Source organism: Sorex araneus, chromosome 10, assembly GCF_027595985.1.
Source record: "Sorex araneus isolate mSorAra2 chromosome 10, mSorAra2.pri, whole genome shotgun sequence".
Lineage (NCBI taxonomy): Eukaryota > Metazoa > Chordata > Mammalia > Eulipotyphla > Soricidae > Sorex > Sorex araneus.
The window spans coordinates 10,322,885-10,349,429 of record NC_073311.1 but is presented as its reverse complement, the minus strand read 5'-3'; the positions used below and the strand labels follow the sequence as shown (position 1 = coordinate 10,349,429).

General features: G+C 39.9%; 1 pseudogene; it reads left to right on the top strand.

The window, feature by feature from the left end:
- The window catches only part of LOC101540709 (mediator of RNA polymerase II transcription subunit 6-like), a 100,429-nt pseudogene extending 78,665 nt beyond the window's left edge, over positions 1-21,764 (top strand).
- Positions 21,765-26,545: the final 4,781 nt, after the last annotated feature.

Genomic DNA, 26,545 nt, shown 5'->3' with positions numbered 1-26,545 from the left:
GCTCTAAAATAAGATGAGATAAACCTCGAAAAACAAAAGATGAAGAAGTCTGTAAAGAAATAAATAGCACACTACAGAACTATGTGATAAATTCAAGAGGAACAATATAAAAATCAGTTGAGTTTCTGAAGAATAGGAAGACAAATTTGATGAGAAAACTATAGTTAAAAAAAATCATTCATAAGAATTTCCCCGAGTTGATGAAGTCAGGTACCCAGATCTAAGGGGCCTGAAAGGTTCCAGTGAAAACTCCAACACACATAGCACTCATTGTACTCTAAATGAGAAATACCAAATTCAGAGGAGACAATACTGAAATCAACAAGATCAAGAAATAAAGTTTGGGGACTGGAGTGATAGTACAGTGGGTAGGGTATTTTCTTTGCATGTGGCTGACTGAATTTGATCCCCAGCACTCCTTATAATTCCCCAAGCACTGTCAGTAATTATTTCTGAGTGGTAGAGCTGGGAGTAACCCCTGAGCATTGCTGGATGTGACCCAAACACCAAAACAAATAAATGAATAAATAAATAAATAGATTTTTATTCAAAAGAAAACCCATAAGATTTACAACAGCTCTATAAAATGAGACTCTAAAAGCCATAAGAGAATGGAGAAATATATTTTTTAAAAACTCAATGAAATGAACATATCACCATAAATACTCTATCAGCTAGATATCATTCAGAGAAAAACATCCTACTCCTTTCTTGAGTGACAAAGTTTATTTAAGGAAAAAGAAACAAAAGTATCCCTCACTCTTTTTCTAGAAATTTAATATAAATGAACTTCCATTCATGCAAACTGAATGCTAGAGAAGGCGCAAACTCTCTAGTTCACAAAATAGCTGAGCTTCCAGTTATACAATCGATTTAACCAAGACATTATATTCAGTTGAATATAATATTCAGCAAATAAAGTATCTTATTTCTACTAGATTACAAGTAGCCTATCAACTTTGTACACTCTGTCTCCACAAGATACCTAAAACAATACATTTTTTATTATATTTAATTGTATTGGTAATGACCTTTTATGTGTAATACTAGTAAACCACAAGAGAAATGACTGTATGTCTTCACCAAGTCACATGTAAAGGCAACACAAAATAGTCTGCATAACTTAAAAATTTATATATATATACACACATATATATATATATACTCACTATTCATAGAGTATTAGAGTTTAGTGTCAAGCATTCATGACCCAAAAATTTTCCAGAGGCTTGCTTTTCAAGCCCATATTCTCCCTTGAACATGTACCTTGCTTACTTGTCTCTCTATCTCTTTGTTTTATCTGGTCTGGAGAAGTCCGTGTTCTCTCTTAAAGATGTATTTACATATTTTCTCTCTTCCCCTTACATCTTCTAAATCAGTTTCAATAAAAATTATATTGTTTCGCTAAAAAAAAATCCTGAGGCCCTTCTGGGATTGGTTTTCACTTCCTCTTGTCAAAGTTCTATATCATAGCTATTTTTTTAAAAAAACAAACTAGCAAACCGTTGTCCTTGAAAAGGCACAGGAACATGTGACTAGAAAGTGGGTTTTCTTGGCAATGAAGCTCCTTAGGCAGAGAAAGATGTCCGTGAGCACAGAATAGAGAACAACTTCAAAGAGAGGGAGTAGGGGGTCTGATTTTATGCCCAGCAAAGATATAGTGACATAACAGTTTGTACATATTCTAGTAATCTTTCAAGAAACTCATTCATATTCATGAAGGAGAATGTTAAACATGTACAATTGAGGAATGAGCATTGAATATGTGTTGCATGTATCAAAAAATGACAGAGAATTGGCATGGTGATTTTAGAAGGTGATGAAGAGCAAGGAGGCAAGGACGCTGCCACTACTCAGCCAGGGGTCTGAGTCCTGCTCTGTGCAAAAGCATACTGAGAATTGTGCTTTGACCCAAATGAGTCACTAGATGCAACTGGACAGCTTCTCCCGGAAAGACGTTGTCACATATAAGCTGCAGCCAGTCTGCTTTAGCCTTTCCAACCTTATAGTGTCTTTCTCAAGTTTTTAGGGAGAAGATAGAAGGGGTAAAGCTGCAAAAAACTTCAGCAAAACAAACCGCCAATTTTTTTTCTATTCTTTTATTTCCTCTACCATATGCTCAACTTGAAATACTTTATTTTCTGCTCCCATTCAATCAATCTCTCAAGGAGAAAATTCACCTCTGTAATGCAGTTTCATTTCTCATCTTGGTCATTTTAAAACTGACAATCATCAACCTGGAGGGGGGAAGAGGGTAATTCAAGAACTAATAACATTCACGGTAATCCTTTTTTCCAAAATAAAGCTTTGTTTTTGTGTTCCTGTTTATTTCTTTTAAAACTTAAAAAGCAAATTAGGAAATGAAAAATCTACATTAGAGATTTTTAGCAATTTTTTTACTCAAAAGAAGTTCTAAGGGACTGGAGAGGGCAGGTTATTGCCTTACACATGGCTGACCGGGTTCAATCCTTGGCAGCACATATGATCCCTGGAACACGGTCAGAAGTGCTCCCTGCGTGCAGAACTGAGAGGAGACTATGAGCAATTCTGGGTGTGGCCCACTCTTCTCCTAAAATGAAAAGTTCTGACACAAAATATGGATAGTTACAGGAGATATTTTTATATAGTGTTTGAACAAGCGCTTTTTAATTTTATGTTTTGCCCTTTTAAGTTTCCATCAATCTAATAAGCAAAGAATTGTCAGAGTGAACCTGAAAACATTTTATTTATTTATTTATTTAATCAATTTATTTGTTGAATCACCGTGAAAGCAGTTACAAAGCTTTTGGGTTTAAGTTTCGGTCATGCAATGATGAAATACCCATCCCTTCACCAGTGCACATTTTCCACCATCCAAAACCCCAGTATACCCCCCATCCCACACCCTCCCCCTACCTGTGTGGCGGATGATTTCCACATTACTCTCTCTCTGCTTTGATTACATTCAATATTTCGACACCAGACCCGCCATTACTATTTAGGATTTTACCCCAACACTCAGATCTGCTGAAAAGGCAACATTAGATAGTTTGTTTTCAATTGTTGATTAGGAACTGTGGCCGCGTGATTTTGGAATTCTGAAATTTTAATAATTAAATCTGGAGGGATTTCTGTCAAAAGCTACTGGGTTCCAAGATTTGTTTCTGAGTCTCTGGGATCATGGCCGTTAAGCAGCTAGTTCAGGAGGCAAAGAGGCCACTCAGGGTCTCGCTGGGGCCGGGGAGGGAAGGGCTAGCTCCATCCCCATCCCATGAGGCCCCGCGTGTCGCCCATACTGACTGTACATTGGCCTCTGGAAGATGGCCAAGCCGCCAGGGGGAACAGGTGGGTTGGCACCTTTTCTCACCTGGGGTGGCTCAGGCCCTGTAACCTAATGCGAAATCTGGAGGCATTTCTGCCAAAAGCTGCTGGAGAACCTGAAAACATTTTAAAGCCCTGTATCAACTTGTGTGTGGGGGGATGGAATAAAGAAAATTACACTTGGATATGTTTTTGTTAGGGCTGGAGTGATAGCACAGCAGATAGGGCGTTTGCCTTGCATGCGGCCGACCCAGGTTTGATTCCTCCACCCTTGGAGAGCCCAGCAAGCTACCGAGAGTACCTCACCCGCCCGGCAGAGCCTGGCAAGCTACCCATGTTGTATCCAATATGCCAAAAAACAGTAACAAGTCTCACAATGGAGACTTTACTGGTGCCTGCTTGAGAAAATCGATGAGCAATGGGATGACAGTGATGTTTTTGTTTGTTTGGGGGCTACAACCAGCAATATTAAGGGGCTACTCCCAGCCCTGTTCTTGAGGATCACTTCTATTGGTACTAAGAATACCATGAAGTGCTGGGAATTGAACTTGGGCTTCCTACAAACAAGGTATTTGCTCAGCCCCTTCATTGAGCTATTTCCTCAAGCAAGGAAATGTATTTTAAGGCAAATTTTGTTAGACCTTTGACATGAAAAATGGGATAAATTATTTGCTTTTCTTAACTTGCTTGAATTTGAAACTTTGGCTCTGCACTTAAGGATCACTACTGTTGGTGCTCAGGGGACCATAGCAGTGTCGAGGATTGAACGGAGCTTGGCCACATGCAGAGAATACTAGCTCATCAACTATCTCTCCAACCCAGACCTAAAACATTTTTTCTCAACGTATCTTTATCAATATAAAGTTGCACCAAATGCTCTATTAGAAAATGATTCTCTAAAGCATTGTGTGCTACAGTGATATTACCAATCACTGCTTTTATGACTTATTGTATACATATATATGTACATATTTTATATGTACACACATATGTATATATAATGTTCCTAAAACCTTGGGGTTACATAATTATTATAACAGCAAATAACATTTACTGAGCATTAGTTACATATAACATAGTGTGTCACATATTTGCATACATACATGTAGTAAATACTTTACATACGTTATCCCATATAGTCCTCCTAAGATAAGCACAAAATAGAAGTTATTGTAATTTCCATGTTACAAATGAGGAAATTAAATCATGATAAGATATACAATTAAGAGATAGAAGTATAACTTAAACCTCTGCAGTTATACTTCTTTTTTAGAATACTTTTTTAGAATAAAGTCTTCTTTTTTAGAATACTAAACTAAACAGAATACTGCAAGTTTTGTTTGGCTAACTATGATTGGGGCTACATCAGATGGTAGCTTAAGGCTCTTCCTGTCTCTGGGTGTAGGAGTGATCTGTGATAGTACTTAGGGAATTATATGCAGTTCTGGGGTTCAAATCAGAGTTGGCTTCATTGGATGGACATGGCAACCTTGTTCCATCTCTCTGACCAAACATGATGTTTTTAACATGAATGAATGCGTCAGTTGGATTTGAGATTATGCAACTCCAGAGATAACTGTAGCACTGTAGCACTGTCATCCCGTTGTTCATCAATTTGCTCGAGCAGGCACCAGTAATGTCTCCATTGTGAGACTTGTTGTTACTGTTTTTGGCATATTGAATATGCCACAGTTAGCTTGCCAGGCTAATATTCTTGGTAGCTTGCCAGGCTCCCCAAGAGGGGCAGAGGAATCAAACCCGGGTCAGCCTCGTGCAAGGCAAACACCCTACCCGCTGTGTTATCGCTTTAGCCTCCGTAGATAACTAAGCACCTAAAATGAGCCACTTTTTTCTTTAAAGTTTTTTAGGTATTTAATTCTTACAATAGTCATAAAAGAAAAGTATTAAACTGTGCAAAAAAATTTTCCATTTAATATTGAATGTTTTGCCAAGAGAGAATATTTCACAAACCACTTCAGATGATTTTGCTCTCATACAATTCTAAAGTACAAACTAATGTCTTTCATGTTCCTATAAAGATTTATGTCTTTGAAAAAAATTCTGAACATTCAAACTGAGTTTAACTTAAATAAACCTTTCTTTCCAACCTACTCACAATGGTGATGTTACTGGTGCCCGCTCAAGCAAATTGATTAACAATGAGCTACAGTGGTACTAAATATTAACTTGAAGTCAAAGTAAATATTATACAGAGTAATATGCTTTGAATCTACTTAATTCTACATCCAAATGATGTTGTCTATTTTTCTTAACTATCTATAAATTGCATATATATGAAATTTAATATTAGAGCTGGAATCTCTTCTTTGCCTAAAGTCATTTCAATATAATAAAATGGCATAAAACACCTATATGACCTCAAATTAAAAGCCAGATCTCTAAGACTTTAAGGAAGTAGTAGCACAGAATCACAAACAAGAATAAACAGCAGGGGGTGTATACTGGTGAGATTGGTGGTGGGAAATGTGCACTGGTGGAGGGATGGGTGTTTGAACATTGTATGATTGTTACTCAAACCTGAAAGCTTGTATTCCAGGAAAAAAAGAAAAAAGAAAAAACAGCAAAGAAATGCTATAGAGGGACCAGAGCAATAGCAAAAAAGACAGGGCATTTGCCTTGCAGCAGCTGACGTCGGTTCAATCCCCCACATTCCATATGATCCCCCAAGCCTGCCAGGAATGATATCTGAGCACAGAGCCAGGAATAAGCGTCTGAGCACTGCTAGGTGTGGCCCAGGAAAATAAAATTCTTTAGAACTGGGCTTCTTAAACTTTTCTTTTCATGATCCTTTGAACCTCACGATTCAATAAGGATAAATGTGACCATAAACACTATGGATTCATTTTACATTTGACTTTTAATTAAGTTTTGGCCATTATATTCAGAAACCTTTTATTGTTGCCATTATTTTAGGAATATCCACATTCAGTTACCCCATCTGGGATTACAACCCACTGTATAAGACACACCAATTTGGATCAGGGTGTGATAAATAATAGTCAGTGAATGAGAAATTTCAACAAATTTCTGGATGATAGGAATTAGGTAGAAGATGTATCGCACCCTATATGAGACATGACAATAAAATGTATATAACTATTCATGATATCTGATAACAATATATGTATATATACTAACAAGAGGTGTTGCAGTGTGGAGAAACTTAGCTGAAAAGTTTGAATAGTCTCAAATTCAAAATTTGGATGATGGAAATATGGGCTGTCAACAATTTCTCTAATGTCTGTATACAGAAACTAAGGTCTACAATAATCATCCTCCATCCCATCTCTGTTTACAGAAGGCAGTCCACCAACAGAGGCTAGAAATTAAATGAACGGATAGCACAGAGAGGATAGACTGATTTGAAGCCTGCTTCTAGAGGTCAGGAAGAGAGCTGAAAGGACTATAGTGAATGAGCCAGACCCTAAATTCAAGCCTCAACACTGCATGGCTTGCTACCTGGGGGATTGCTTGGTGTGGTCTGGTGGCCCTGCGCACTGTTTAAGAGTCACCTACCTCCAAAAGTCTGTTTTTGAATCTTACTGTGTGACTTTGGTGAAGGTGATTTTAGCTCTCTGCACCTCTGATTTATATATATATATGTATATATATATGTATATATATATATGTGTGTGTGTGTATGTATATATATATTTATTTATTTATTTATTTTTAATTAGTGAATCACCGTAAGGGTACAGTTACAGATTTATACATTATTGTGCTCATGTTTCCCCCATACAAAGTTCGAGAACCCATCCCTTCACCAGTGCCCATTCTCTACCACCAGTAAACCCAGCATCTCTCCCACCCTCCCCAGTCCCGTCTCCCCCCACTCCACACTGTCACTATAGCAGGGTATTCCCTTTCGTTCTCTCGCTCTGATTAGGTGTTGTGGTTTGCAATAAAGGTGTTGAGTGCCCATTGTGTTCAGTCTCTAGTCTATATTCGGCCCGCATCTCCCTTTCCCCGCATGACCTCCGACCACATTTTACTTGGTGTTCCCTTCTCTGAGTTGCCCAGAATGAGAGACCAGCCTCCAAGCCATGGAGTCAACCTCCTGGTACTTATTTCTACTATTCTTGGGTGTTAGTCTCCTAGTCTATTATTCTATATTTCACAGATGAGTGCAATCTTTCTATGTCTGTCTCTCTCTTTCTGACTCATTTCACTTAGCATGATATTTTCCATGCTGATCCACTTATATGCAAACTTCATGACCTCATTTTTTTCTAACAGCTGCATAGTATTCCATTGTATAGATGTACCAAAGTTTTTTCAACCAGTCATCTGTTCTAGGGTACTCATTTTTTTTCCAGATTCTGGCTACTGTAAACAGTGCTGTGATGAACATATAAATGCAGATGTCATTTCAACTATACTTTTTTGCTTCTCTGGGATATATTCCCAGCAGTGGTATTGCTGGGTCAAATGGGAGCTCAATATCCAATTTTTTGAGAATCGTCCATATTGTTTTCCAAAAGGGCTGAACTAGTCGGCATTCCCACCAGCAGTGTAGAAGGGTCCCTTTCTCCCCACATACTCTCCAACACTGGTTGCTTTTGTTCTTTTGCATGTGTGCTAGTCTCTGTGGTGTGAGGTGGTATCTCATGGTTGTTTTGATCTGCATCTCCCTAATGATTAGTGATGTAGAGCACTTTTTCATGTGCCTTTTGGCCATTCGTATCTATCTATCTATCTATCTATCTATCTATCTATCTATCTATCTATATGTGTATATATATATATATTTCTTTTTTGGTGCATGAAAGAAATCATAATCATACTTAAGACAAGAGAATTTTTTGAGTAACAAATAAATTTAAATATGTGATATTCTTAAAACAATGCCTTAAGACAGGACTTCTTGATCTTTTACCACTCATGACCCCTTCTCTCCCCTTTTCACTCAAGAAATGCAACATAATGAGTATCACTAGAAAAGCCTTGAATTCATTACATGGTTTATTTTAAATTAATTTTTGATCACTGCATGTTCAGACCCATTTTACTATGCCAATTTGTTTTGCAATACACATTCAGTTATGTAATCACAGTTTAAGAAAAAAGACCTAATGATAAGCACATATCACTCATGAATAAACTCAGGAGAACATATGTGGTTTATGGTACTAGAATTGGAATTGGTGTCCAATTTAGCACCATTCTCATTCTGAAATTCAGGGAACTGTACCCAGCTTCGGATTCCTTGCTCAATTATCCTAAAATAATCCTCTCAGACACCTCCCTCCTCAACTTTATAGAACTTCTAGTCAGCTTTCTGACTAATGGACAGTGAAAGCATATCAGGAAATAGACCTATTAAGGTAATAGAAAAGTAACTCCACCCCAGTACTCATCCATTTGCTTTAAATAAAAAACAAAACCAAAGACTGCTAAGCAGAATTGAGTTGAACCATTATTTGTTTTGATATTCCAATTAAATAAGTATCTTTGACTTTATTAAAACATTTTAAATAACACTCTATACACTCTGTGTGTACAGTAAAATTATTTGGTTCATATGTATATTGGCACATGATGTCCACAATCAAGTTATCTGACACATGTTTCACCTCACAGAGTTGTCACACATTGGGTGTGACCCAAAAAGCAAAAAAAAAAAACAAAAAAGGAGTTGTAACATCTTTAAAAAAATTTGTGCAGGGAGGTGGTAGAAGATGGAGGGAACTGAGACGATGGTGGAGGGAAGTGAACACTTTGGTGGAGAGTGCAGTGTTGGAACATTGTATGCATGAAATTGTATCATTAACAATATTACAGATCGAAGTGCCTAAAAATTAATTAAAATCAAGATAGAAAAATAAACTCTAGAAAAATAAATTGGTCATACTGATGCACCCAAACTGGAGAAAATTCACGGGGCAAAAGAGATGGTGACAACAATGATATATGACATCCATCTCTGATTATAATTCTCAGAAAGATTTGAGACAATATTATACTTACCCAACATATGCACACATCCATATATATGAATGCATGCCATTAAAGAAGAAACCAAGAAACACAGAAAAAGGTTTATTGGATTAAAAACTATTTATAAAAATACTTAACAACCCCTCAAAATTAAAAATAATTACTCAAAAAAAATAAAAAAAAATAATTACCCCTCAAAATTTATGGAAAAAATAACTTTAATTAAAAAAAACATAGTGCTACATTGGTCCCAGAGAAATAGTACAGTGGATAAGTGCTTTTTCCGTCAATCTGAGTTTGATCCTCAGCCCTGTGTATGCTCCCCTAAGACTGTCAGGAGTAAAGACTGTCAGGAGTAGCCCCTGAACACAGACCCAGGAGTAAGCCCTAAGCACCACCAGGTGTGGCCCCAAACAAAACAAAACAAAACAGCTATATCTGTGTTTATGGCAGTACTTCATACATTAGACAAGATATAAAAACAATCCAAGTTTGTGCATGACAGATGAGAAGATAAACAAGTATACTATACATGGCCAGTAGAAAACTATGCAGTCCTAGAAAAAAGCTGAAACCATGCCGTGCCATTTGCTATAACTGGAATAAACCTGGAGGGTATCATATTAACACGCTGCCATCAATGCCACAAGTTATTTTAATTAAGCCACAACTGAGTGTGATTCACCAGTGGCATGTGCCGGTTCCTAGGCAAAATAAGTCAGAGGGATAAGGACAAGCACTTGATGATCTCACTTATCTGTGATCATCTGTGGAATAAAAAAACAGAGAAACACAACAAGGGAACAGACTGTGATGAGCAATGGAAAACCTTTGGTCCTGGATTACAAAGGTCCTTTGATTAGCAAGCAGTAGGGGACGAGAGAGGAGTTATTGAAGATCTGACTGGGAATGGCATAGCAGCAGTGGTAGGGAGTCATGGGTATGGTAGTGGGATTCAGTAACTTTGACCATCAACACTGTAAAACTTGAAGAGTATGGTAATCATATTATCTAAACTATTAAAAAAGAAAATTAATGCTAAAAGTTAAAATCAAGAAGTCTTCTATGATATGACAAGATGATGACAGGATGGAAAACTAGAAGCGGGGGCAGGGAGACAAATTATTTTGTACTTTTTCTTTGTTTTTCTTCTTTTGGGGAGAAGGCTTTGGATTTTGGACCACCCTGATGCTCAGACCTTACTCCTGGCTCAGTGCTCCTGGGTCACTGTTTGTGGGGTTTGAAGGATCATATGTGGTACAAGACAAGCACCTTCCCTGTTATAGCACCTCTCCAGCCCCTAAAAAATTAATTATTAAGAGTCCCACATAAAACTATAGTTGGCTCTAGGGAGAAAAATACTGCATAAAATGAATGGTACGTATGTACATATGTGAGAATCATGTCCCATAGCTGAGAACGGATTTAATGATTATGATTAAAATGGTCTGTGGACGCCAAGGAGAGAGGATAAACTTCACAGCGCTGACATTGTTAGGAAATTCAGGCTGTTAAGGCCTAGTCTTCAAGAGTAACTAAACGAACAACAAAGCAAACAGACTGAAATCAGCAACAGTGAATGCGAAGGACAATGCAGCAAAGCCTTCCAAGAACCATTCGCATATTGAGATTTATAGTAAATATAAAGATTGGTTAATGGTATGATCAATTTATGTGTTTCTCCTATATAGTTGGTCTTCTTCACCCACAGTTTCTGGACCATAGGTCTCCAAACCCTTGGCATTTCCTAACTGTTGAATGTGATAAAGGTGTCTCTTGCTATGTTAACGAGGTGACTTTTGAGCAGCCACCTAAGAATGGGGGCTGGTTGCCAGGAACACATGTCATGTGTTGAAAGGGTTGGAGCTTTCAGTTCCCCACCCCCAACTTCTAGGGAGGGGGAAGAGATGGAGGCTAATTAACCCTCAGTGGCCGAGGAAGTTGTTGAGAGAGGGCTGGAGACAGAATCAGACTCTTGCCTTGGATGTAGCCAACCATGTTTCCATCTGATACCATATATAATCTCCCAAGCACTACGAGGGGTCACTCGAGCAGGAATAGCCCTTGAGCACCATTGGTATAAACCAATACCATCTTCCCCCCTCCCAATCCCTCCGCCCTCCCCCCCCACCAAACACACACAAAAAATTGTTGTGGAGAGAGTTTCTGGGTTGATAAAAATGTAGATATTCAGGGGAAAGGGTGTTCCTGGAGATATCCTGGAATCTCCACCTGTTTTCTTGGTATGTCTCTCATCTGGCTGCCCCTGGCTTAAGCTTTTGTAATGAATCAGTGACCTAGAACCCAGGGGAAGAAGTTAGGGAACCTGCATCCTGTAGCCAGTGGGTGAGATGCACAACTAACAGCCTAGCTTGAGCGCGGAGTCCAGCCTCGAGGAGGGCTTGGGAGGCTGGGCTCTTCCCATGTGGACTCTTACACCTCTGGGGTTAGAAGAGGTCAGCACTGAGATGAAATCTCAGAACTCTGCTGCTAGCATCTGAGAATTGCTTACGGTGTGGAGAAACATAAAATTCACCCTAGAACCAGGCGTTGGGATCTTCCACACCATGCATGCTCTATCTTTGTAATAGATGGAGCTGGGTGTCTGACTTTTGTTTCCTAAACCACACATATTGAGACTCCATGGCAAAATGTAATGCTGATAGCAATATTATGTTTCTTCTGTTCTGGCCCACTTTAGCCACCTTTAAATTCCTCCCAAGTGTTTTAGGATTTCCCAGTGTGACCCAACAGTCCCTTTAGCTCTGAGAAGCAGCTATCATCCATTCTACCTCTCCAGCACATGTCCCTTTTGGGAAGCCTGTTCCTGTCAAGGTTGAGGTCAGGAGGAGGGGATGCCATTGATTATTTTTCAAGTAAGGCTGCCTTGCAGAGCACTTAATTTCACTGGCTATAGGACTGGAGAGATAGCACAGTGGGTAGGGCATTTGCCTTGCACACGACCGACCTCGGTTCAATTCCTCTGTTCCTCTTAGAGAGCCCAGCAAGCTACGAAAAGTATCCCCCCGCACGATAGAGCCTGGCAATATGCCCATGGCGTATTCAATATGTCAAAAACAGTAACAAGTCTGACAATGGAGATGTTACTGGTGCCCGCTCGAACAAACCAATGAATAATGGGAAAACAATGCTACAGTGCAATAGCAGTGTGAATGTGAATGTGAATCCAATGACATCTTAAGTATACAAATTTATTCATTTAAAAATTATTTTGGCACAGTGATTTACAAATCTGTACTAATAGACTTTGGGGCTCTTGATGATTCAATTGCAAACCCACCAAGAGTGTTCAGTGTCCCTTCATCAATAACCTAAGTTTTCATCCTTCTCCCTATCCTGTTTTGTCACTTGTCATCCTGTTGATCTTTGATATGCTCGAGTGGGCATCATTAAAGTCTCCAATTGACCCTGTCACGTGCTAGTGTAGCCCAACGGTATCTGCTCGCTCCTGGAACACGAAGAGCCTCAAACCCATTCATTCAGGGTTTTGACAAAGAAGTCTGACCATCTCATGGGTGGGTGGCCTCTCGGTCTTTTGATATCCCGTGGAATCCAGTCTATAATAGCTCTAGTCCAGCGGTCATCTCTAAATTGCATTACATTTCTGGCCCATCTGATTTTTGATGCCTTGGCAAACGATGTAGATCCCTGATTCTTGATGGTCGATGGAGGTCAGAACTCAGGATTCCTTCTCTCACTTGAGTGAAACGTGATACTCCAAGCATAGCTCTTTGAATTCCTCTTTGGGATACCCGAATAGCGTTTCTTGTCCTGTTTTCGTAAGGACCAGGCCTCTAGGGTGTATGTTAGTGCAGGAAGAACAGTGGAGTCGAAAAGATGTGCCTGGAGCTGAAGGTTCTTTGTCCTCTTAAGAACTTCTTCGATGCTCTTGAAGGTGTTCCATGTTGCTCTCTTTCTCCTGCACAGTTCTGGCGTCAAGTCATTCCTCATGTTGAATTATCAACCCAGGTACACATAGCTGCTGTATTCAAAGATGTTTGTTCCGTTGAGAATGAATGGAACATTAGAGACTAGTTCTTTTTTCATGAACATTGTCTTGGTGAGATTCATCTACAGTCAGACCTTTCCACACTCATGGTCGAAGTCAGCCAGCATTTGTGTCACTTGGCTAATGTTTGGTGTTATTAGAACAATGTCATCAGCAAAGCGGAGGTGGAGGTGGTGTAGTTGCCAACTGTCTATCTTCACTCCCATTCCTTCCCATTTCAGTCATCACAAGACGTTCTCAAGGGTGACACTGAAGAGTTTCGGTGAAATGTATCACCCTGCTGAACCCCTCTCTACATCAATGATCACTTCCTTGTAGAATGGTGAGATCCTGGTGATGAATCTGTAATATAGCTCTGGGAGGATCCTTATGTACTGAGTTTGAACACCCTCTTTGGCTAGGGCTTCGATGACCACTTCAGTCTCAACAGAATCGAAGGTCTTCTTTAAATCGATGAATGTTAGACAGAGCAGTATCTTGCACTCTCCTGAAACTTCAATGAGCTTGGTCACTGTGTGGATATGGTTGATAGTGCTGAATCATTTTCAGAACCCGGCTTGCTTGCATGGTTGTCCTTCATCTAGTGTTCTGCCTATTCTATTCAGGATGACTCGAGTGAACAACTTGTAGATGACGGACAACAGGCAGATTGGGCAATAGTTGCTGATGTTGTGGATGTCTCCCTTCTTGTACAACAGAACAGTTTGCTGGTTTTCCAGTGGAACGGAACCTTACATTCTGATAGGTAGTGGGTGAAGAGCCAATCCAGTGTATTGATGAGTACTGGCGGCAGATTCTTCAGGTGTTAATTGTTTACTGTCTGTCTTATTGTTTAAAATATACTTAACTGTAGTTTGGGTCATCTCCTTGCTATTGTATTGACTCTTTTTGTTTGTTCATTTGTGTGCTCAGGTCTTCCTCCTAGCTCTGCACTTGGGGATCACTCCTGGCAGGGTTCAGAGGACCATATGTGGTGCCGGAGATCCAACTTTCTGTGATGTTCAAGCATCAGGACAGTTTGCTCCCCCTGCCATCTCTGAATATGCACAGCTCATGGGCCTGCAGCCAATTCTAGTGTCTTTTTTTTCCTTCCAACAAGTTGTCCACCCAGGCAGGTGTCTAGATTCTTCTTTACTTCTCAAACTCTGTGAATAATCAGCCTTCTTGGCTCTGAATATGAGCTGCTGCCACCATGTCCCCTGGGTCCTGAGAGGCAATTTTGGGGACATATGTGGCTTCTGGCATGTCACTCCTCAACTAGAAGCTCTTCTGTCCAAATGACTCATCCCATCTGCAACTGCAGATGTAGGCCTGGAACTTGGGAGACCTGACCCTTCTCTAGAACTTAGAACCTAGGAAATCTGGTATGGAAGCTGCTAAAACTGGAGTCAGAGGGCTGGCTCCAGGCTACTTGGGGTGGCACTTCTGCTCCTCTCCTCTGAGGGTGTCAACCAACGTTGCTTCATTTATTTTAAGTGGAGTATAAATCTGGGGGATAATATAGCAGTTAGTGTGCATGCTAACATTTGCTAGACCTCAGTTCAATCATTGGCACCACATGATCTCCTGAGTATATTACTGGGTGCATGTAGGGCCCCCAAGCAATCACCAGCTTGGGCCCGGACCAGGTAATCTCTGGTCCTGCAGGGACTAAGCATCACCCTTCAGCGCCCTGCATTGAACTTGCTGGTTAGCTAGCCTAGAATTTCCATGGACCTGGATCCTTCTGGAGCATTGGTTAGGTGTTCCCAAAAGTAGATTGTTCTGTCCAGCTTGGAGATATAGACTGCTGTTTGATGACATTAGTATCTTCATCTAGTGCTTCCTTATTCTCTCTGGGACAAGGATTATTGGCTTTGGAGCAGGGAAAGAAAACGCCTTGCTTATATGTCATGCTCTCTCTAGACCTAGAGAATCTCAAAGACCTATTGCTTTCAACACCTCAGCTTTGATATGTCTAAGATAAAACAAAGATAAAAGACCAAGGCAGAAAAGAGCAAAGAAATACAAAGACACCAAAAAAAAAAAAAAAACCCCTTGCAAAAACTTTACATCTATCATAGTCTTGATAATCTATAGAATAGCTCTAGTTACATTTTTGGAACACTTATTGGTTGCCAAACATTCCTCTAAACCAGTGTTTCTCAACATTTTTCTGACTTAGCCCCCTTCAACCTTGATTTTTTTTTCCTGTGAGCCCTCTGTGCCACAGGTTGGCTCCCTAGTCTTGTGCTGTGGATCCCTGTTTGTGTGATTTTCACTTGTGACCTCCGTGGACTATCCTAGGGGTCCAAAGAGGGCCATATGGCCCAGACTGAGAAATGCTGCTCTAAGCCACTTCATGCATATTAATCCATTTAATCACCATAACAACCTAGGAGGCAGGAAGGATTTCATTCCTACTTCCCAGCTGAACAAATGAGCCTTGTGCAAATGAATGTAATCCAAGCCAGGTGAGTGAGGAAATCCATAGGAAAGGTGGAAATCCAGGGCAGCTGATGTGTCCAGAGCCTGCACCTCTGACTCGCCACTCCCAGACCGTCGTCCCGCAGCTGCTGCACTTCTCCTCCATCCTCTGGTAATACCAGGGGCAAAGGTCTAAGGGTTGAGTCAGAGACAGTTTGAGCAGCCTGTGAATCAGTAGCTACTGAGAATCTTTGTTATTCTTTATGGAAATTTAGCACTGTACCACTGTCGTCCTGATGTCTTCATTGTGAGACTTGTTGTTACTCTTTTTGGCATATCGAATACACCACGGGGAGCTTGCCAGGCTCTGCCGTGCAGGAGGGATACTCTCGTTAGCTTGCCGAGCTCTCTGAGAGGGACAGAGGAATTGAACCCGGGTCGGCCACGTGCAAGGCAAATGCCCTACCTGCTGTGCTATTGTTCCACCTAAGCAGTTCTCAGGGGACCAGAGCCACTTAAGTGCTAGTACACTTATTATTCTTGATTTTTTTTGCATTGGTTGGAGTTATTATTTGCTGTGTGAATTTTTCTTAGAGGGCAAGTCACTATTGCCCTGAAGGCCTGCCAGAGCCTCCAAGCTTCTCCATCAGGCCTGCTTTGATGGCTAATTCATTGTCACTGTCACTGTCATCCCATTGCCCATTGATTTGCTTGAGTGGGCACCAATAACGTCTCCATCTTGAGACTTGTTGATAGCTAATTAGAAAGGCAAAATATGAAAATCGAAGCCCACCACTCAATCAGTATGATTGTGAAACTTCAACCTGAACCTTACTGACTTTATTTCTAAAAAGGAGACAGTACTTACACAAGAGAATTATTAAATATGGGAAGTGCCTGGTATATAGAAAGCACAGAGGAAATAATTAGTTGACACCTCTCTCTTCTAAGTTTGTGGTGTGCATGCAGGTGTTTTCTAACCTGTTTCAATTGCTTCGTGTGAAATTAACTCCTAGGGGCCCCTTCATCTAGAATCAGTTGCACTGACCTTTTAAGCAATCCATTTTATAGCAATGGATGGAAAGATTCACATTTAGCAAAGTTTATTTTTCCTTCCTTCCTCCCTCCTTTCATTTCTTCCTTCCCTCCATCTCTCCTTCTCTTCTTCCTTCTTTACTCCCTTCCTCCCTTCTTTCTTTCTCTTTTCTTTCTTTCATCTATCTGTTCTTCTTTCTTTCCTTTGCTCTTTCTTCCTTTCTCATCCTTTCTTTCTTTCTTTCTTTCTTTCTTTCTTTCTTTCTTTCTTTCTCTCTCTCTCTCTCTCTCTCTTTCTTTCTTTCTTTCTTTCTTTCTTTCTTTCTTTCTTTCTCTCGTTCTTTTTGTCTTCCTTCCTTTCTTCCTCTCTTTCCTTTTCCACTCAAAAGTGGTCAGTGATTACTCCTGGCTCTGTCTTATTGTGGAAGTGCTTAGGGTCCATATGTTGTAGTATATCATTGGTTTGTCCTTTCGCCCTTGCTACAAGGAGCTTAGGTTTATTGGGTTACACCCATCACAGTGCTCCCAAGTCACTCCATTTCTTGGTTTATCTGTACCCACTTCTCTATGCTATCTCCCCCAACCAGTTAATCAGCTTTTTCCCCTAATCAGACTGTTAACTTGTAAGGCCAGATTCCTCTGAAATCTATGATTTTATATGTATGAGTGAAATATTATCTTTCTCCTCTCCTTGTGTCTTTTGAATAGTTTACTTTAAAATAATGTCCTTTTTGTATGGACAAAGGAAGACAGTTAATATTATACTTTGTAACTTGGGATTTAATTGGCTTCAAATATTATTCACGCCCAGGCATCTGCTTTCTCAACTTAAGCCTCAGTTGCTCTTAGTTCCTAGCACCCCAAAAGCAGGGTCCCAACGAAGGTCTAAAGGGACCCAGGGCAAGCTGTGAGCTACCCTGGCATCAAAATGGACCAGGCCAAAGTGCCAAAATACTCAATTATAAGTTGAGAGCAGATCATAAACAAGTGCTGTCATGATCCAATAATAACGACGAGACTAAGACCCTGCTAGGGATAGGAAAGACTAATCTGGCCTAAGCACTGAAGTCTGAGATCCAGATGGCCCCAGGAGAGCAATTCTATAAGCTTAATGTATCTCTTACTGTGTCCATACAAAATGATTAATATTATGAATGCTTATATGTTTGTTGGACAAATTGAGGAGAAACACACCAATGGGATTCCACTCTTGAGTGAGTATCCTGCTGAAAGAGAATTTGTCCTAGAAGCAGCATCCCCTGAAGGAAAGAACTTTACCCCTATTGATTGTGACCACACCTATGTGCAAGCCCCAACCCCTCATGCTGGGGGATTTAACTAGGCTGTAAAAGTGGGCGGGGATTCCCACATCCGGGGGATCCAGATCCAGATCCAGAGTGAGAAGGAGAATTAAGTAGCATGGAGGAGGAAGAAGCAGGAGGAGAATCAGAGGAGCATGGAGATGGGAATGGAATAAACTGCAACTGAGACCAACCAGCCTGGCTCCCATTCCTTCTTTCACCTGCCCATCATCATCGACTCCCCGTGGTGGGGGAAACGGCATGAGACTACTGAACGCAGGCAGTAGGAGAGACAGAGCCTGACGCTGCCCTGTTTTTGTGATGACAGGATATGTGATACCTGGGATATAACAGGGTCATGTGCAAGGCAAGTGCCTTAATCCCTGCATTATCTCTCCAGCCCAAGTGGTTCATAGTGAACATTTATGGTTCTGTTTACATAAATTTAGACATATATCTATACATATATGTTTATATATTTAACCGCACCCAAGTGCTGTGCTGACTGAATATTTGCAATCTTACGGAAAAAAGGAAATTATTGTGCCCATTTTATCTGAACAATCGCCATCACTGAGGATGAGAAAGGCTAAGTAATTAATCCAATAATCACAAAGCTAATAACTACAGAACTGGATTCTAAGCAGTGGGGTACCCATCAGAACCCAGAGCAACGACTATTTTAAAATAGTAATAGAACAGAAAGAGAAACTTAATTCTATACTCTTTTTACTTTCCAACAAATGGCATTCTAATCTAAGTCACATGTTCCATTAAGCCTCTTAATACAAAGGCAATGGCAATAATAATAATAATAATAAATTGAGCTTAGTAGGAATGTTTATTAGACCAAGAAAAAGAAAGTCCCATGATATTTTCTATTTTCCAGACATGCATAGAATTAGGTCAGGGGTTGGGAGAAGAATAACATTGATGACAAATTATTTAAATTTGTTATTTTAGCTTGCTTTTAAATTTCTATGCATGTATTTTATTCACTATACCTCTCCAATATAGTGATAAGGGATAGTCCCTAGTTTAATTTAAATATGAAAGTCAAGACTTCTAATTTGAATATTTGATACTTATTTATTCTCTACCATTGTTTGCTCTAATGCCAGTAGCATGCATTCTTTTACTGATTTCCCTTAGGGCTTCAGTTAACAAACATCCTGAGTGAGGGGAATCTTTGGAAATTAAAAAATAATAATCAAGATACAGCAGATAAGTATCACATCACTGCTCAGAAACTTTTATGGCCTTAGCAGAAGAGAATCTAACACCCACACCCTTTTATAGTCCTGATTAACAAGAAATCTTATCCAAGCAGATGGAGCATGAAAATTGCTGCCCCTTGGAATCAGTCGTCTAACTGAGTTTAATATTTCCATTTGATTTTCCACTGTTATTATTATTATTGCTGTTTTAACTTATGCATTACAGCCACAGCATATGCCTCTGGGTACAAGATGAAGGAAAATTTCAATTTTAGTGTTTGTCTTATTTGCACTTTACTTGAAGCAATTTGGTTTGCCACATGGAGTGAATAAAGCTGCTGTGTTATCCCCCACCCCCCCACCGCCAAAAAAAAAGAACACAATAACTATAATGGACTATGCATTCATTACTGAGTAGCTTTTTTTCTTCCATTATATTACATATAGGAGGGGTTAATTTAAAATTGAATTATGCCTAGTGAATTATGATGTACATTTAAAATCTAAACATATAACAGGGTTCCAGTTTCCCTACCAGTGCTTTCAAAACACATCGTGTTTTTTGTTGAATATTGTTCAGAATGCAATAAAAATTTGTTTATGTATACTAACTTTTTTCCAGAAGAATGTAAATTACAATATGACCTTTGATTCCCAGGAAGTATTCCTTATCACAAATACCCAAACTTCTTATTTTTTAGCTTTTGGGTCATACCCAGTGATGCTCAGTGATTACTCCCAAACTTTTTTTCTTGGAGACTAATTCTCTTGTCCTTTTTCCTTTTTTTTTTTTCTTAAACATTCTCTCCTCTATATTCTCAACTAATATCCAGCCATTGCTGAGCGCTTGACTTCGCCTGGATTCCATTGTAATAGACCCCTCAGAGCTCTTTTTGCTGATACCAAATATTGAATAACTCCCTAAGAAACTGAACATTATGCAGGAAGAGACAATTAATGGGGACTGTCTTGGTTTCAAGGCAATGAGATAATGTTGGAGAAGGAAGGCAATCATGAAACATGATCACGATCATGATCACGAAATCTCATTGTTCATCGATTTCTTGAGCGGGCTCAGTAACTTTTCCATTCATCCTATCCCTGAGAGTTTAGACGCTCTCTCCATTAGGCCTTCCTAACGGTGCGGTGCCGCGCATTGGAGGCTCTTTCAGGGTCAGGGGAATGAGATCCAGCTTATTACTGGATTTCACAGATGAATACACCATGGGAAGCTTGCAAGGCTGTCCCATGTGGGCAGGAAACTCTCGGTAGCTTGCTACTTTCTCCCAGAGGGAGAAGTAGGTTATAAGGTATCATGCTGCTACAGAGTGGCTGCACCCTTCTGGGAGCTTGCTTTTAAGTCTCTGGCCTTTGATGGAATTACACACACCTGGGTTCCTCTGCCGGTACCTTCATGTGTGAGGCTTGTCCCAACGTGTGGAGAGGGGCCTCGAGCATGGCTGTGGCTAGGCTCTGGTGGTCTTGGGTTGCCGGGAGCTCTGCTCGGGGCGGGGAGGGAAGCTGGAGCCCATCCCCTCCGAGGGGCCGGGGAAGACAGCCAGGCCTGCGGGCAAGAGACTCTTGCTTCCGGCTTCGGCGTTAGGCATAGTTTCTCACTCCCTCGCTTCCCCCCGTCCCTCTTTTTCCTCCCCCTGACTTCGAGGTTTCCTTTCCTCTTGGCCATCACCCTCGGCCCCTCAGGCGGGCCACCCGCTGCTCCCGCCGTCGCTGGAAGGAGCCGCAGGAGCGCTGGGGAACACGGCGGCCGTGGATATCCGAGATAATCTGCTGGGAATCTTTTGGGTTGACAGTGCACGGATCCCTATTTTGAACAGGGGAAGTGTCGTGGATTACTTTTCAGAAAGAAGTAATCCATTTTTGACAGGACGTGTAAAATGAGTGGTCAAAATGCACGGGCTAACGTTAGAACACTTAAATCAAATGGTTGGAGTGGAGTACATCCTTTCACGTGCTCAAGAACCCATTCTTTTTATAATTCGGAAACAACAGCGACAATCTCCTACCCAAGTTGTTCCAATGGCTGATTACTACATCATTGCTGGAGTAATCTATCAGGCACCAGACTTGGGATAAGTTACAAACTCTAGAGTGCTCATTGCAGTACATGGAATTCAGTCAGCTTTTGATAAAGAGCTATGTCATACTGTCGATACCATCTTTCCAAAGGGTATTTGATGGCACTTCAAAGATCATGAGGAGCAAGATAAAGTTAAACCTAAAGCCAAAAGGAAGGAAGAACCCAAGTTCTGTGTTTCAGAGACAACGTGTGGATGCTTTACTCCTAGGCCTTAGACAAAAATTTCCATCCAAATTTGTGGGTGGAAAATTTGGAGAAAAGCAAAAATATGGAGAAAAGCCTGTTCCAGTGGATCAGACAAGAAAGAGGCAGAAGCTATTCCTGAAACAGTAAAATCTGAGGAGAAGGAGATTGCGAAGAACACCCAACAGACAGTGAGCACTAAAGGCCCTCCTGAAAAACGAATCATGAAATAAACCATGATTATTTGAATCATCCATTTCATTTCTCTTCCTCCTGGGTAGTGAGGAACTATAAACAAAAACTTTAAGCATTTTTTTAAATCCAAAATTCCCTTAGACTTCCTAAGTACGAAGAAGCTTTGTAAGTACAAAGTGTGGTAACCTACATAATAGAGGGTAATACTAAAAGTAAAAAATTATTAAACTCCTTCTTCCTACTAGTCAGCATACATTATCAATATCACTATCATTAACATAGTGACCCTTTGTTAGGCCCATTACTGTTCCCATCTTGCTGTGGAGGAAACTGAAGCTGAAGGAAGATGTATAGCTTGTTCTGTGGGTGAGAAACTATAAAACTGTCAGCTTTAACATTCTAATTCAATTCTTTTTTTATAGCAATATAATTATTTATTTATTTATGTATTTATTTATTTATTTATTTTTAGTAAATTACCATGAGAGACACTATTACAAAGTTGTTCATGATCAGGTTTCAGTTATACTATCAATGTTCTAATACCATCCTTCCACCAGTGTACATTTTTCACTACCAATGTCCCTAGTTACTCTTTGGGCACCCCCACCCCCACCCCAACCTCTCTCTATGCTCTATGAATAGAAGACACTTCTCTCTGTCTCTGTCTCTGTCTGTCTGTCTATCTGTCTGTCTGTTTGTCTGTCTGTCTGTCTGTCTGTCTGTCTCTGTCTCTGTCTTTGTCTCTGTCTCTGTGTCTCTCTCTCTCTCATGGGCACTATGGTTTACAATACAGATACCGAGAGATTATCATGTTTGTTCCTTTGCCTAATTTAAGCATGCAGTTCTTATTCAGTGTGATCGTTTTCGTCTATCATTGTCACAGTGGTCCCTTCCTTATCCTCACTGCCTTGTCCCCCATCACTAGAAACAGGTTTCCAACCACGGACCAATCCTCTGGCCCTTGGATTTAAAAATTCACACTCTTGAAAACTGCCATACTGTCTTCCACCAGGACAATCTGGACACAGGAGGCTGAGTAGTCATCCACATCAACATCTATCCATTTACCTGCGACTTAAGGTGGACAGTGACAACGTGAATGCACACTTGGTAGTGCAGGCAGCCCATGCTTTTATATGCTTGTCAGAAGCAACTTACCGACTTCCTGGAAACTTCTTATCTGCTGGGTAAGAGACAAGCAAAAACAGATAGTAACTTAGATGACCACTTGGAGAATAAAATTAAAATAACTCCTGGTTTCCAAGAAAATGAAGGAGAAAGTCAAAGTGATTCAAGTGCTAATAAAATAAACTGGGAGGGAAATAAAATGAATTGTTTTGTTAGTTTTATGACCTTGTCTTTTTTTAGTGGCCTCTCTGAGCAGTGCTTGAATATTACCAGGACTGTACCTGGCAGTGCTTGTGAAGCCATGTGATGCCAAACACTGAATTCAGGGCCTCTCACATGCTAGGCATGTGCTCTATGACTTGAGCCATTCCCCTGGCCCCTTCAGACCTTGTTTTTAACCTCAGGGTGCCTAGCTCGGTGAAAGTGATACCAATAGCCCCCTAACCCCCGATCCCCGGGTCAGAATTAATGGAAAGAGGAAAATGGCTCCTTGTTTTTAATTTTTGATGCCTGTTAGTGTTCATTTGTAACTTCTGGGAAAATGAAAGCAACTCTGGATTTCTGGGGTTTTTTCCCCCTTTCCTCTGAACTTGCTTGGAAACCAGACAATTTTTGCCTATTCTCTCTCTAACCTCAGTTATTATTCAAAAACTATTGTCAAGTAGAGATCCAAATGAAAGTGTTTTGGTGCCAATCATTTCTGAAACACTGACTGAACAAGCCACAATCAAGTTAGTCCTGCCTGACATGGGGGGGGGGCGTGTTAAAAGATTAAAAGTTGACTGAACCTGGTTCACTACTAATCAATCTCCTGGTGGATTATAATAAGTACATAATTAATGGAACATAAAACAAAGTAAGACAAAGATAAATTGAGTCAAAGTGAAAAATATACATGGGGGTTTCTGCATCAGTGTTGCTTTGTGTAAATATATATTTTAGGTGGTGGTATTTCACCCCATTCTTCTAGCTTTACCACTCTGTTCCTTCAATTATTTCACCCTTCCTGGGCTTTTTTAAGAGTCACATTTCTCCTTCTAAGTCCTTTCACAGATGCACACTGAAATTATCACTTTCCTTCTTAGAACCACCTTTGTTCAAATCAAGCTACTAATGACACATTCTTGCCAATCGTTACTCTGTAGGTCCATCTGTCTTCTTGTCTGCTTGGGAAAATCCAAAAGTGTTTCTAGATCTTTAACAATCTTTAAGCCACATGGAGAGATGCATTTAAACTAGTTAATAAGACCACAGACTAAGGGCAAAGCATTAAGGTTGACTTTCATGTAGTCAATTACTGCCCTATATGTCAACTGTGCACCAGGGGGTTCTTAATGAGTTATGTAAGGACAGCCTTTGAAATGATTTGGCCTTTTCCCTTCCCGTTATCACTCAATGTCTATCTTTCTCTGCTAGAATGAGCAACTACAAAATGTAGGCGAGAACACAGCAGTAAAGAGAAAAGTTTGTTGATAGCAGAGACTTGAATGTCTTTTTCACTGTTGTATCTCCACTACTTAGCCAACAGCAGTACTAAATAACTATTTTCTGAGAGAGACAGACAGAGAGACAAATAGACACAGAGACAGGGACAAGTCTTGTATAATATAAACTCTAAGGTCCCAGGTCCCTTCATACTGAGAGTTTTAAGATCTGGTAAGAATAAGAAAACTTACATTAAAAAAAACTGCATTAAACCTATCAAGTTGCAGTGTTTTCTAACTCATCCTCTCTGTATATGTAAATCACAAAATGTACTGAGATCAAGTAAGGGAGAGCAGAATCGAGGCAATGGAAAGAATTTCCAAAGGCCATTTATTTTATCCCCAGTTGGCAACTAAATCATCCCATAAAAGGATGTAGAATGATATCATGGAAAGAGTGCGGTCCTTGGGATCAGACAGAGCTGGGTTTGAATTCCTCTTCTGCTGCTCACAAGTTACATGACCCTAGACGATTTAATAGTTTGGGGCTTCTGTTTTCTCTTTTATGAAATAAGAAAATGTCATAGAGGGGTTTTGAACTTTACACAGACTGACACAGAAGGTCCTCAAAAATATGCTCCATTTCTCCCCAGACAGCTATATGAACATAATTAAACATTTTTGTAAAGTATGTCTTTTCCTCCCTTAGGACATCAGCATCTAACACATTCCTAGCCTCTAATACTACAAATCTTATCATTCTGAGATTTAATTATTTTACTACTTTGTTTCCTGTTGGTTGAGTCTCAGTTGAAATTATTGCTACTGCCAAATTTCTATTTGTACAATCCTTCATAAACTTAAAATTTTTCATCAAGTCTTTGTGTGCAGGTTGTAAAACCCAACTTATATTTTGCCTTATTTGTCATAGCTTTTTGAAGAAAAGGAATTAAAAATAAAAACACTTAGTACATCATGAAATGTTAACCTGATTCAAGAGCAAGGCAAGTTTTCATTCCAGAAAGGTAGGACCAAAATTATTCATGAGGACTCTAACTGTAGAGGAGGTATATCAAAGCCAGAGGAAAAGGAAACATACATCATCTCCTTCTACTAAAGGAGGTTTAACTCTCTCCGATGATCTTTAAAATAGATGTTATGCAGCCAGTGAACTGGCAGGTGACTAGAAACAGAGGGATCTTTGCCTCTACTTGAAGTGTTCAGAAATGGACTAAAATTTTCTAGGCCGAGGACTGAGTCCTCATCCACAGAGACTCTCAGGAACCAGGATCATATCTGGCTTCTACTGCTGGCCAGAAGTCTCTGTCAAACAGAAATAGCCTTGCTACATAAAAACTGCAAGATTATGCAGGAATTTTTAAAAATGAATACACAGAGCATATAAAAGTTAAAACATAGGGGCTGGAGCGATAGCACAGCGGGTAGGACGTTTGCCTTGCACATGGCAGACCTGGGTTTGATTCCCAGCATTCCATATGGTCCTCCAAGCACCACCAGGAGTAATTCCTGAGTGCAGAGCCAGGAGTAACCCCTAAGCATCCCCGGATGTGACCCAAAAAGCAATAAATAAATAAATAAAAGTTAAAACAGAATCATATAAATATTTTTTCCATTCTTAAGGGGATGGTCTATTCCTTAAGAACATTTCCTTTCAACACTGATGGAGGGAAGTTGACACTGGAAGTGGGATTGGTATTGAAATATAATATCCCTAAAACTACCAGTAACTTTGTAAACCACAGTTTCATAATTAAATGTTTTACATTTACATTAAAGAAAGAATGTTTCCTCTTGTTTTATGGTAGTGGGTGTAGTATTGAAATAATATGCACATAAATCTCTCATTAACAGTATGTACATTACAATACTTACATAAAAATGGAGGTTTGAAGAATATTGCCCTCGTAAAACAAAGATAACCACTCTATTCTTAAAAAAAAACTATTGAAAAAGTATTTCAAAGGCCAATGCATTAAAAGAATTTCTGGATTAGAAACTACTCTTCCCTGGATCCAATTAAGAGTACTCAATAAGGTTTATTTTAAAAATTTGATTTGTCAGTGAGGAACAGATACTTCCTCGTATACTTCTACCTCCTGTGGCTAATTGACCACATGTACCCTGGAGCTGTCATTTCCCTTCATAGTTGACACTCATTCATGTAAATGTGGTAATGCACAGATTTTGAAAATGTATCAAGGAAATTTACCTAAAGCATATAATAATCCAAATGATTCAAGTCC